This window comes from Mus caroli, unplaced genomic scaffold, assembly GCF_978045245.1.
Source record: "Mus caroli unplaced genomic scaffold, Mus_caroli_1 scaffold_1, whole genome shotgun sequence".
In the NCBI taxonomy this organism is placed as follows: Eukaryota; Metazoa; Chordata; class Mammalia; order Rodentia; family Muridae; genus Mus; species Mus caroli.
The window spans coordinates 57,482,648-57,494,968 of NW_028227256.1; the positions used below are offsets into that span (position 1 = coordinate 57,482,648).

At 42.2% G+C, this 12,321-nt stretch overlaps 1 pseudogene; it reads right to left on the bottom strand.

Moving 5' to 3' along the window:
* Positions 1–2,365: 2,365 nt before the first annotated feature.
* Positions 2,366–11,484, bottom strand: LOC110295308 (inactive protein-arginine deiminase type-6 pseudogene; annotated as a pseudogene).
* Positions 11,485–12,321: the final 837 nt, after the last annotated feature.

A 12,321-nucleotide genomic window follows, 5' to 3' on the forward strand; every position in this document is an offset into this window, starting at 1 on the left:
GAGGAGAGATGCTGTGTTGGCAATAATACTGGATCATGCTGGATCAGGGTTAATATTTTCATTCACTGTTCTTGTCTTTATACTATCTTGTAGAACTCAAATAGTGGGTTTACTAAGGCACCAGGAAGAATAAATCCTTTCAAAGCTTTTTATCTTACAGACTTTACAACCTACAGCAGAAGTTGGAAACTGGATATTATTAAAGCCATGGGGAAGCACTGTACATGAGCCCACGATAGGAAAGGCACACAGGCAATGGTGGTGTCTGTGAGCCTGGGAATGAATGAGTGAGGGATGAAATGACCACTCGTTTGAATGGGGAGCCCAGAGGAATGGTATAGGATTGCATAGTTAAATGTACAGTGGTGTACTGAGAGCATTGTATGTGTTCCAAAGTCATTTTCAAGTATCCTAATGTATGCTTCACCACAGGGGAAATTAAAAACAAAACAAAACAAATATCCCAAATAAGCAACAACCAGATTTTTAAAAAAGAAAATACTTTCAGTTGTTGGTGAAAAGAAGCTTTTTCTCATCTAGGAAAGAAGTCTTCTCTCCCTGTGATTTCAAACACCTGCATTCATTTGTTCTGGCTATGTATCTTAATTCTCCAATTATCCTGTGTGGAATAAAAAACAAACAAACAAACAAACAAACAAAAAACAAACAAAAGCAAAACCCCAAACTCAAAACTCCTTTTGTTTGGGTTTTTGGAGTTAATTTAATTTTAACTGAGTCCCCCATTCTTTGGGAGCAGAGAAATCCAACTTTGGTCACCATTGGAGTTTTCCTCCCTTGTCCCTTATCTCCCTTGCTAAGCAAACTCACAACCATACACAGCCACATGCCCTTCCACCATCAGCCCCTGAGGGGTTCTCAGGAAGTACTCACTGCCTGACTCCTCTCAATCTGTGGGTCATGACAGCTTTAAAGAGAGAGGTTCTTCCACAGGGGTTGCCTAAGACTGTCAGGAAGCACAGCTATATACATTATAATGCATAACAGTAGCAACATTACAGTTATGAAGTAGCAATGAAAATAATTTTATGGTTGGAGGTCGCCACAACACGAGGAACTGTATAAAGGGTGACAGCATTAGAACGTTGATGCTTTCACAGCAGCCTATGGACAGGCATCTCAGTGAGCTAGAATTGCTTAGATGTCTCTGGGGAGGCAGTAGAGAGAAATGGAAGCCACAGAAGGGCAGGGCTCTGTAGCCTCTTAACTTCCTAGGGACCCACCTTCCTCCCTGGAAGCAAACCCAGTTCCCCTTTCCCTCTACCAAGTCCAGCATAGGCTTTTCTGTGGGTTTAGGAGGTTGAAAATACAAACCCAGAAGAGAAGTATCTTGCAGGAAACTTCTGCTTTCTTCCTTGTGACACATTCCCAGAGGCAAAGAAGCACAAAGGGGCTTCAGCCTCTGGGTATGGACCCGGAAGAGGAAGGCATAAATACCAAGAATCTTCACAACTTAGCTGAGTTAACAGGAAATATGCTTTGCCTGAAGGCTTAAGGGCAAAGAGTTGATCAGCAAATTGCTCAGTATCCACCCTTCCTTACAAAACTCTAAAAAGTTAGCTTTGAGCACCTACAATCTGGGTCAGTTGATAGAGTTAGACATTTTCAATAGTTGCCAGTTGTGGCTCATTTCTATGATATCAACACTGGAAAATCCGAGGCAGGTGGATTGCTGTTAGTTTGAAGCCAGTCTGAGCTATGTAGTGAGGTCCAGGACAGCCTGGGCTACAGTGTGAGACTCTATTTCAGATCTATTTCAGAGAAAGAACAAGAGAGCGAGACACACACACACACACACACACACACACACACACACACACAGAGAGAGAGAGAGAGAGAGAGAGAGAGAGAGAGAGAGAGAGAAGACAGAGACAGAGAGAGAGTGACAGAGACAGAGACAGACAGAGGGAGACAGAGATAGGCAGACAGAGACAAAAAGAAAGACACACAACACAGAGACAGACAGACAGACAGATAGACAGACAGACACACACACACACACACACACACACACACACACACACACGGAGAAGGTGGGGATAAATTCCATTCATGACTGTTGGTGGAAAAGCTAAACTGTTTATTCCAAAATATGATTCAGCCAAGTTACAACCAGTTTTCTTTTTTTTCAGAACTCCATGCTTTATTGGCTCTATGGCAAGTTTGTTTACACAGACTTTCTTTTCCCTTTCCCCCTCCAGAAGTGTCAAGCTGGTAGATGTGAAAGACCCTAACTCCCAGCTCTCCGTCCCTTCAACCCAGTGCAACAACAACGCTCGCACCCACTACCGATCTATGGCAAAGGCCATCCGTACTGGGGCGGACTGGCCATGCTGGGGCCTGGGGTTTATGGGGTCATCTTCCACCACTTGAATGCAAATGGCACTCTGTTTATGATGGCACTGGCATAGACGTCTCCTATGTTGGCCAGATAGCAGTCAAAATCATCAATGAAGGTGCACTTGAGACCCAGGGGCTCCAGTAATCCACACACTTTCTCTTCTAGGCAGCAGGTGCCCTTGATTTGGGGCCCAAAGGATTCCAAGGTTCTTGCCCAACACGATTATCTGCAGCATGTCGGGGAAGTACGGCCTCGCGAAGAGTTTGCTGCTCTGCTGGTTGGAGGGGACATTCGTCAGCTGCTCCAGGCAGAAGAGCTGTGGGATCAGGATGATATCCTTGTCCTCCAATCCCAGTTCCGTCTTCAGGAGGGTGTGGTTCAGGCGGATACACTTCTCAATATAGGTGTTCTGCTCTCGAAAACTCTTGTCAGCCAGGATTTGGGAAATAGTTTTGCTCTCCCTCCCGTTAGAAAGGAGCTGTTCTGCTCCAATGTCTTCAAACAGGGTCACGTCCCCATAGTCTTCCTTCTGCTTCTGTTCGAACAGCTCAAAGCAGGCACTGGGGCTGGCCAGCAGCAGGCGGAAGTCCTTCTGATCATTGTTTTTATCTTTGGTAGGGACAAAGCACATGAATTGATCCATGTGACCTGTCATCAGCCAGTCCGAGAAGAGTTCCACAGGACACCTTCTGGGCATACACTAATTCTCGCAGGCCCTTGTTCATGCCCCGGCCCTCAGAGCTGGGGTAAAAGCTGTCATCAAGGAGGACCCTCCCTAGAGGGTAGTCTTTGCCCTGAGCCTTGACAGGCGGAGATACCAGCAGGTTCCCGATGGAATCCAGGCTAGCCACCCGGTGGTCCTCAGTTTGTCGGATCAGGTAGCCAAAACCAGGGCTCAGTGAGTATTTCATGGGGAAGTCTTCCAGCTTGGAAACCCTCGGGGTGTCAAGGATCAATGACATCGTCTTATGAGGAGCCTGAGTATAGCAGAAAGCCATCTCGTCCTGGAGCCACTTGCCCTGGTGGTTGGGGTCCTCATAGACCGATGCCACTTGCATGTTGTTCTTCTCGCTCAGCTTACAACCAGTTTTATTATAAGAAGGATATAAGACAGTTTGTAGTAAATCTGCTCACATACATTTGTCTAACTTGCACTTTCTGATTGTCTTTATTCCTAAAATAATTCAGCATGGAGCAGGGGAAAACAGTACCACAAGCTTTACCAGTGCCCATTTACAGTTGCTGCAGTAGCCTTCGCTCCATTTTCTCAGGAGACTTTCTCAGTCTCTGCCCCTCTGCTCCAGTTTTGGCTGTGTAGTAGAAGTCGTAATTAGACCAGCATGGAAGCGTAGGGCCATATGTATGTGTATGCTGCAAAGCTTCTTGACAGTTGCAGTGACTACTGAGAAGGTGCAGAAGCTCTGCATGCATCTTTAGGCATCTTCATTTGAACAGCCATCACATAGAGTGTTTGCAAAACCATTTTACTAAGCAAAAGGTTTTCTTTTTTTTTTTTCTTAACAATTTTTAGCACTTTAATGCTTTTTATTTATGTAACAAAATGGTTTTCCTTTAGATATTGTTCAAAGAGACGATGCCCTTTAGTTAAATATCAGTGTGCATTTAAACTATCATGGCTCTTTAATTAGGTGACAGTTCCTTAAAGTTATTCTCAAGAAGACAGGTGCATTTGCTGTCAATTATCCATGTCTATCTATAGATCATGGCTCACAGAATCAGGGACACTGGAACTACACGAAAGGATGGCTAACTAAGGATTATTACTCTCTGTGTGACGTGAGTAAGTGTGTTTGGTTCTTCTCCAAAGCTCCAAGAAAGAAGAGAAGGATTTTATCCTCCAGTCTTCTCTAAGCAGCATAGCAACAGAAGACAACTGAAGAACATATCATTAGTGAGAATTTTTATCACATAGAACCGTGTGTTCCTAGTACCACACAGAACAAAGAGTTATAGATTGTTCCCTCTAAATTTTTGGTTTTGTACAATCTTCTCATTTAAAGCCACATCTATCAGGTACACATTTTCATTCATTCATTCATTCATAAAAACATTTATTGAAGTCTTACCATGCATTGATATACTCCAAGGAACATAAGAATAAATTCAATTAAGGGACGGAACATTGAGTTGTACCCCCAAAGCTGTCATGGGAGTCTAGCTTTTCAGCGTAGAGGACTTGGGATCTCAGTGCTTCAGACTCTGTACCTGACAAAAGCCAGGTGCTTTGAAGATGACTTCAGTTAAATCAATGGAAAGCTGTTCGTATGGGGCGTCTCCTGAGCATAACAGCCATGCCATCATGGAATAGCCATGAACAACCTGGGTAGGTGGTGGGTAGAAGGGAGAACAAGGTAGGTAACACGGCTCTGGAATGAGTCTAGAGTTCCTGATACTGTTCTGTTTCCCAAGAGGACAGAAAAAATATGGATTCCAGGTCTACAGTAACTAGAGTGGAAATTTCAAAAAATTCCATTGTTGGCTGCCACTTTCACTCCCTGGCTATCAGAGGGCACTATGTAATCCATTTCTAAACCAAGAAATATTAAAGAATATCTGTTGAGAGAAAGGACAGGAATTGGAAAATATTCTGCTTTTTTTTAATCAACAGAGGTAAAGACCTTTTGCCTTCTAGCCTCGATAAATGTATTAATATGTACAATGTGACATTATATGATGTGTAATATATGAGCACTAACTATACAGGCAATGTGGTAAGGATAGTGGAACCAGAGAGGAACAGGCTGGTTCCTTGACATTGCAATAATTGCTCTGGTTCTGAAGGTCCTCTCTCCAGATTTCTTATTGAATGATTAAGATTAACACTTTTATGACTAAATGATCATTGAGGTTTCTGCTCTTTATAGTGAAAGAAAGAAAAAAAGGAAGAAAGAAAGAAAGAAAGAAAGGAGGAAGGAAGGAAGGAAGGAAGGAAGGAAGGAAGGAAGGAAGGAAGGAAAGAAACAGAGAAACAAAGAAAGACAGTGAATGGAAATCAAACTAAAATCTCCATGGAAAATATGAGACTGGGAGTAAGGGATACTGGTAACTGGGATGAAGGAACAAAGTACCAGACAGAAGAAAATCCACAAAATGGTGATTTTTTTTTTCAGCTATCCAGAATCCCCTGTAGCCAGAAACAGGACATAGTTGAAGGCGTGGAGAGTTTTGAAGGCTGAGAAGCTGTCTTTGGATGTCAACTATCTCTTAAAATTTCATCCCACTGTTTGAAAGCAATGAAGATGGTGTCTTCCACTGCATAAACCGAGAAAGAGAACACTGTTTATGAGGTTCCTCCTGGAAAACTGCAAGGTTTATACCCTCATTCAAAAGTTGATTAAAATGTCTATTAAAATGATGGATCTAAATTGTAAAATTGGATTGAGGAGACCCTAGGGCACTAATAACTGTGAGCTCTGTGACTCAGCCCACAGTAGAGTAGCAACTAGCCGAGAAAATGACTTTAAGTAAGAACGATGCAACAGGTAGAAGATGTCTAAAACATAAAACATCATCTGAACATACAATTTAAAGCAGCACACGCTGACTGGGCGCGCCTCTGGGGCTCCTGAGTGCACACTTTAAATTATAAGTGAAGTTAAAGAAAGCACTCTGGGCACGTGGGTAGGGATGGACCATTATAATAAATGCCTGTGAATCTCAGAGGAAAGGGAGGTAAATTTAGGATTGAGATGTGAGCACAGAACCTATGCTGAGCCAATACTAAGAAGCCAGGAGACAGAAGGGCCTTTAGGATCTGGGTTTTGACTGGGACTTGGAACGTTCCTGATGTGAAAGTTGTGCGTTCACCCAAAAGAAGCACTTACAGAGCTCCCTCAAGAAAGAACTCACTGGGGGCTGAAGAGAAGATTTAGTGGTTAAAAGCATTTGTTGATATTGCAGAGGACCAGGGTTCAATACCCACTAGCTACATGATGGTTCACAAATGTCTGTACCCCTGGTTCTGGCTCTGGGGAGACTGACACTTTCTTCTGACTTCTTTGGGCATCAGGTACACACGGTGCACAGACGTAGGTGCAGGCAAAATACTCATACATATAAAACAAAACAGATACATCAAAAGGGAAAAAAAAGTTTTAAAAAGAGCTCATCTGCTTTGTAGAGCCAGGGGTGTGAATTATCTCCAACAAAACTAAAGTCCTGAAGTTTTGTTCCTAAAAAGGCTTTGTACCTGTGCAGAGCAGAACGGTTTGTTTGAGACAAGGTCTCATACTGTAGACCACGCTGGCCTCCAGTTCACAGAGATCCACCTGCCTTTGCTTCCTCTTCTAACCTTCCCGTATGTGGATTTATGAGGGAATGAATGCATGTAGAGCCCAGGAAAAGCGGACCGTGTCTAGGCAAAGGGGGAAAAAGCCTTTAAGGGACCTGAGTAGTAGAAGGGTGGTGTTGAGGTTTTGTCTTTTCTGTCTATTGTAATGCTAAGTGCGGGACCCCAAGATTTAGAGTTTGCACATAGCCCTTGGGACCTTGCCCCCAAGTTAATGCTGATTGGTGAATAATGATGCCAACAGCCAAAAGCTGGGCAGAAGAGACATGGGTAGGGTTGAGGTTTCGAGGGCTTGGAAGACAGAAGGAGAAAAGAGAGACTGGACCATGGAAGAAGAAGAAGAACGTGCAGGAGGGAAAAGCAGGGTCACTGTGGGCTAAGGTACAGGAGAACATGGCCCAGATGGAACCTAGTAAACAGTAAGTGATAACTTGGGCTTATCGATAGGAAAGTAGATTCTTACAGCGTAGAGGGTAGGCAGTTACCCAGCTCTTATGCTGCCTAAGGCATATTAAAATATAAAGGCTGTGTGTGTTTTTCATTCATAAATGGTCTAAGGTGGGGAAGAAACCCTGCCCTGAGATTTTTAATATTTATTACTACTGGGTGGCTAAAAAGCATGTGGTGCAAAAGTGGAAGTGAGAATACTGTGATGCCAGAGAGAGCCAATCAATACTAAGGACTTATGAAAAAAGCCATAAGGTCTGATATTTGGTAAGCTAATCAAAATATAAAAAGAAAACTTAAATGGAGGTAATCTGTATATATAAATAAGGCTGTTCTCAGAAGTAATAGGTTATTTAAAAAAACAGTGTCAGCAGTAAAATAACAAAAAGTTCGTGATTCTGGAATGATTTTAAATTATATGTGAAACACTGCTTTGTGGAAATTAAAAGAGACAACAAAACTAAAATGAATAGCAAGAGAATCCTGAAATAATTTTTCCTTGCCATTAAAATACATTTATTGAGTGCTGTAGAAAGCGATTATTTTGTGAGCTGTCCGAAATTAATGTTAAACACATTCATAGACATTATATTCAAATGCTGTAGCAGAGACCAGTAAAGGCTGCTTTTCTTTGCCTGATGTAATTGTCATCTCCCAGGTTTCCTGCCTCCATCTGCTAACTTAGGCCTAGCTCTGGAAACTTCTAGACTCTGTACAATCTTATCTAGGCCTAGAATGTTTTTAGCCTTTAAAACTTACTGCTGAATAAGAAACTGGAACTTTTCTAGTTCTTTCTAAACTCTGGCTGGCTGGTCAACTCAGCTGTTCTGGCTCAAACTCCTTTTCAAGCTGACCGATTCAAACTGGCTTCTCTCTCAGCTTCTGACTGAATCTTATTCCTTAGCCTCAAACCAACTCTGGCAATTTGTTATAATCTTCTGGCTCCTTCTTATTCTCTGGCTCTTTATCTTCACCTGTGTCTAGCTTGTTCTCTCTTCAACCCATCTCTGTACAACTCTCCTGGTTAAACTGCCTCCTTCTCCCTCTCACTGCTGCTCTCCTAAGTTGCCTCCACATAAAACCAGAGACACTGAAACTTATAGAGGAGAAAGTGGGGAAAACCCTCGAAGATATGGGTACAGGGGAAAAATTCCTGAATAGAACAGCAATGGCTTGTGCTGTAAGATCGAGAATCAACAAATGGGACCTAATAAAATCGCAAAGCTTCTGCAAGGCAAAAGACACCACCAATAAGACAAAAAGGCCACCAACAGATTGGGAAAGGATCTTTACCTATCCTAAATCAGATAGGGGACTAATATCCAATATATATAAAGAACTCAAGAAAGTGGACTCCAGAAAATCAAATAACCCCATTAAAAAATGGGGCTCAGAGCTAAACAAAGAATTCTCACCTGAGGAATACCGAATGGCTGAGGAGCACCTGAAAAAATGTTCAACATCCTTAATCATCAGGGAAATGCAAATCAAAACAACCCTGAGATTCCACCTCACACCAGTCAGAATGGCTAAGATAAAAAATTCAGGTGACAGCAGATGCTGGCGAGGATGTGGAGAAAGAGGAACACTCCTCCATTGTTGGTGGGATTGCAAGCTGGTACAACCACTCTGGAAATCCGTCTGGCGGTTCCTCAGAAAATTGGACATAGTGCTACCGGAGGATCCCGCAATACCTCTCCTGGGCATATATCCAGAAGATGTTCCAACCGGTAAGAAGGACACATGCTCCACTATGTTCATAGCAGCCTTATTTATAATAGCCAGAAGCTGGAAAGAACCCAGATGCCCCACAACAGAGGAATGGATACAGAAAATGTGGTACATTTACACAGTGGAGTACTACTCAGCTATTAAAAAGAATGAATTTATGAAATTCCTAGGCAAATGGATGGACCTGGAGGGCATCATTCTGAGTGAGGTAACCCAATCACAAAAGAACTCGCACAATACGTACTCACTGATAAGTGGATATTAGCCCAGAAACTTAGAATACCCAAGATATAAGATACAATTTGCTAAATGCATGAAACTCAAGAAGAACGAAGACCAAAGTGTGGACACTTTGCCCCTTCTTAGAATTGGGAACAAAATACCCATGGAAGGAGTTACAGAGACAAAGTTTGGAGCTGAGACGAAAAGATGGACCATCTAGAAACTGCCATATCCGGGGATCCATCCCATAATCAGCTTCCAAACACTGACACCATTGCATACACTAGCAAGATTTTGCTAAAAGGACCCTGATATGGCTGTCTCTTGTGAGACTATGCCGGGGCCTGGCAAACACAGAAGTGGATGCTCACAGTCAGCTATTAGATGGATCACAGGGCCCCCAATGGAGGAGCTAGGGAAAGTACTCAAGGAGCTGAAGGGATCTGCAATCCTATAGGTGGAACAACAATATGAACTAACCAATACCCCCCCCCCCTGGAGCTCGTGTCTCTAGCTGCATATGAATCAGAAGATGGCCTAGTCGGCCATCAGTGGAAAGAGAGGCCCATTGGTCATGCAAACTTTATATGCCTCAGTATAGGGGAACACCAGGGCCAAGAAGTGGGAGTGGGTGGGTAGGGGAGTGGGTGGGGGAGCGTGTGGGGGACTTTTGGGATAGCATTGGAAATGTAATTGAAATAAATACCCAATAAAAATATGGAAAGAAAAATAATAATAAAAAAGAATTCTGAAAAAAAGATGCATAATATTAATATATCCTGACCAGACATGATAACTCACACCTGTAATAGCCACAAGTTTAAGGATAGCTTGGTCTATGTAACAGGTGTGAGACAAGGTCTCAGAATTAAATAACAAAATGGCCCTCTTAACAAATTTAAGTGTCATTAAAGTATTGTTAACTGTTTGTATATTCTTGTTTTCTAGAATTTTTGCATCTTACATATTTGAAAACTATATATATATACATTGAGCAACAACTGCACACAGACTTTTAAAGTTATAAATACAAATGTATTTCTTAAGGAAATAAAATATCTTCCTTCCTTCCTTCCTTCCTTCCTTCCTTCCTTCCTTCCTTCCTTCCTTCCTCTTTTTTTCTTTTCTTTTTGGAAATAGGGCCTTATTATGTAGCTCTAGGGTATCCTGGAGCTTACTGTGTACCACAGGCTAGTCTTGAATTCTCGTTTTTCCTGCTTCTACCTCCTGATTCGTGGAATTGCAGCCATGATGTGTCAAACATCCTAGGCTAAAAATGTTTTTCTGAAAGTTTAGACTCAGAGTCAGCATAGCATAACACTTACTATTTATGACCCATTTACTATTCATTTATAAACCAAATGGCCTTCTAAGGATGCAAAACAGAAATGTGGTACTGGGAACTGAACCTGGGTCTAGCTTGGCATAGGTCCACCCCACCCCCACCCCCAGCCCTATCCGCAGCCCTCTTTCTGCTATTTGAGCCAGGCTCTCATTTATCCGTGCTGGCTTTGAATTTACTCTCTTGGCCTTGAATTTGTGACCCTCCTGCCTTAGTCTCCTGGGGAGTTGGAATTATATACCTTTCCCACCAGGCTCGACTTAACAATGGCAGAATGGTCAAAATTTCTGTGGGGTTGGGGGAGAAAAAACCCTTTATGTTTTAGTGTTTATTATTTATTTATCTATCTATTTATTTATTTATTTTTCTAAGACAGAGCCTTACTCTCTGGAACTTCTTTTTTTTTTCTTTTTAACATAAACTTTATTTTTATTTTTTCCTGTGCTTGGTATAGATCATGGTGCCTCTAGAATGCCAGGTAACTGCTCTGCCATCGAGCACTATACTCAGTCTGTGTTCTAAACTCTTCAGAAGATCTAGACTACAATTCTAATCTAACTATCACTCAGGGATGAGGAAGCGCTTACGCTGATATTAAGTACTGGGAGAAGTCATACTAGAGAGGGTGCTTTTACTCCTCTTATCATAATTAAGCTAATTTTTTTCAAAATTATGTGGACACTTGTATGCAGTCATAAAAGAGTCTTAGATTTCATCACAGCTCACATTGCAATGCTTGGAAAGTTATAATAGCTTCCATTACAAGTTCACCAGATTCATGCAGTTAACTCTTTTCAAACAGAGGCAAAGGCAGTTCAGGAAATCCACAGAATATGCTGTGTGTGCTGGCTGTGTCTGAGCCCCGGTACCCACAGATCCTTGACCACTCTCCTCTGTGCTCCACACCATCGTGGGGTTGGCCCTAAGCAGAGCAATTGCACAGGTATACTTGGCAGCTAGCAGCCACGGCAAAGTGTGGACAACCACTGCAATAGACAGCAGGTAGAGGATCGTTTTAGCAAAGGATAAGGGATAGACAATTAGGAGGCAGTACTTTGTCTCCCTCCTTGTCATGGTTTGGATGTAAAATGTCCTTGACATCATGGGCTTGATTACAGGGTACCCAGCTGTGAATATGTTTTGGGAGATTGTGGAACTTAAGAAGTAGTGCCTAGCTGGGAGAAGTCTGAAACTGGGAGTGGGCCTTGAAGGTTATATGTGCTTTTATTTCAACTCCAGGTGTGTCTGCTTTCTGATTTTCACAAGGTAAGCAGCCCTAGCTAGGTACTTCCATCACTATAAACTCCGTGATACCTGCTACTCCACAACATACGGTACCTTCTAACCTTGACTCTTTATGTGGCTTCTGTGAGACATTTGCTCATAGAAATGAAAGTATGGTTAAAACAATCCTCTACCTGCTGTCTATTGGAACTTCTTATATAGACTAGACTAGCCTTGAATTTTCAGTGACCTCTCTACTTCATTTCCCCAAGTCTTAGGATTACGGTTGTAAGATATCAAACTTGATTATACAACTATTTTGAGAGGCAGATTTCCTTATCCATATCAAACCTTTAACTGTTTATTTCATATTCCTCATTAATAAGCCCAAATAGTAATGTTTTTCAAATTAATGATTTTACACAAACTATTTAAAATAATTATAATAATTTCTGTTTTGAGACTGGATCTCATGTCCCTTAGACAGCCTCAAACTTGCTATATAATAAAGGATGGCTTTGAACTCTGCTCAGTTGTGGGGAGCAGCATGTGTGCAGCATATGTGCTTCATGCAGACTCTTGGATGTCAGAAGAGGGAGTCAGGCTCATGGGAACTGGAGCTACAGGCAGTTGTGAGCTGCATGGTGCGGGTGCTGAGAACTGAACCCGGGTCCTCTGGAAGAGCAG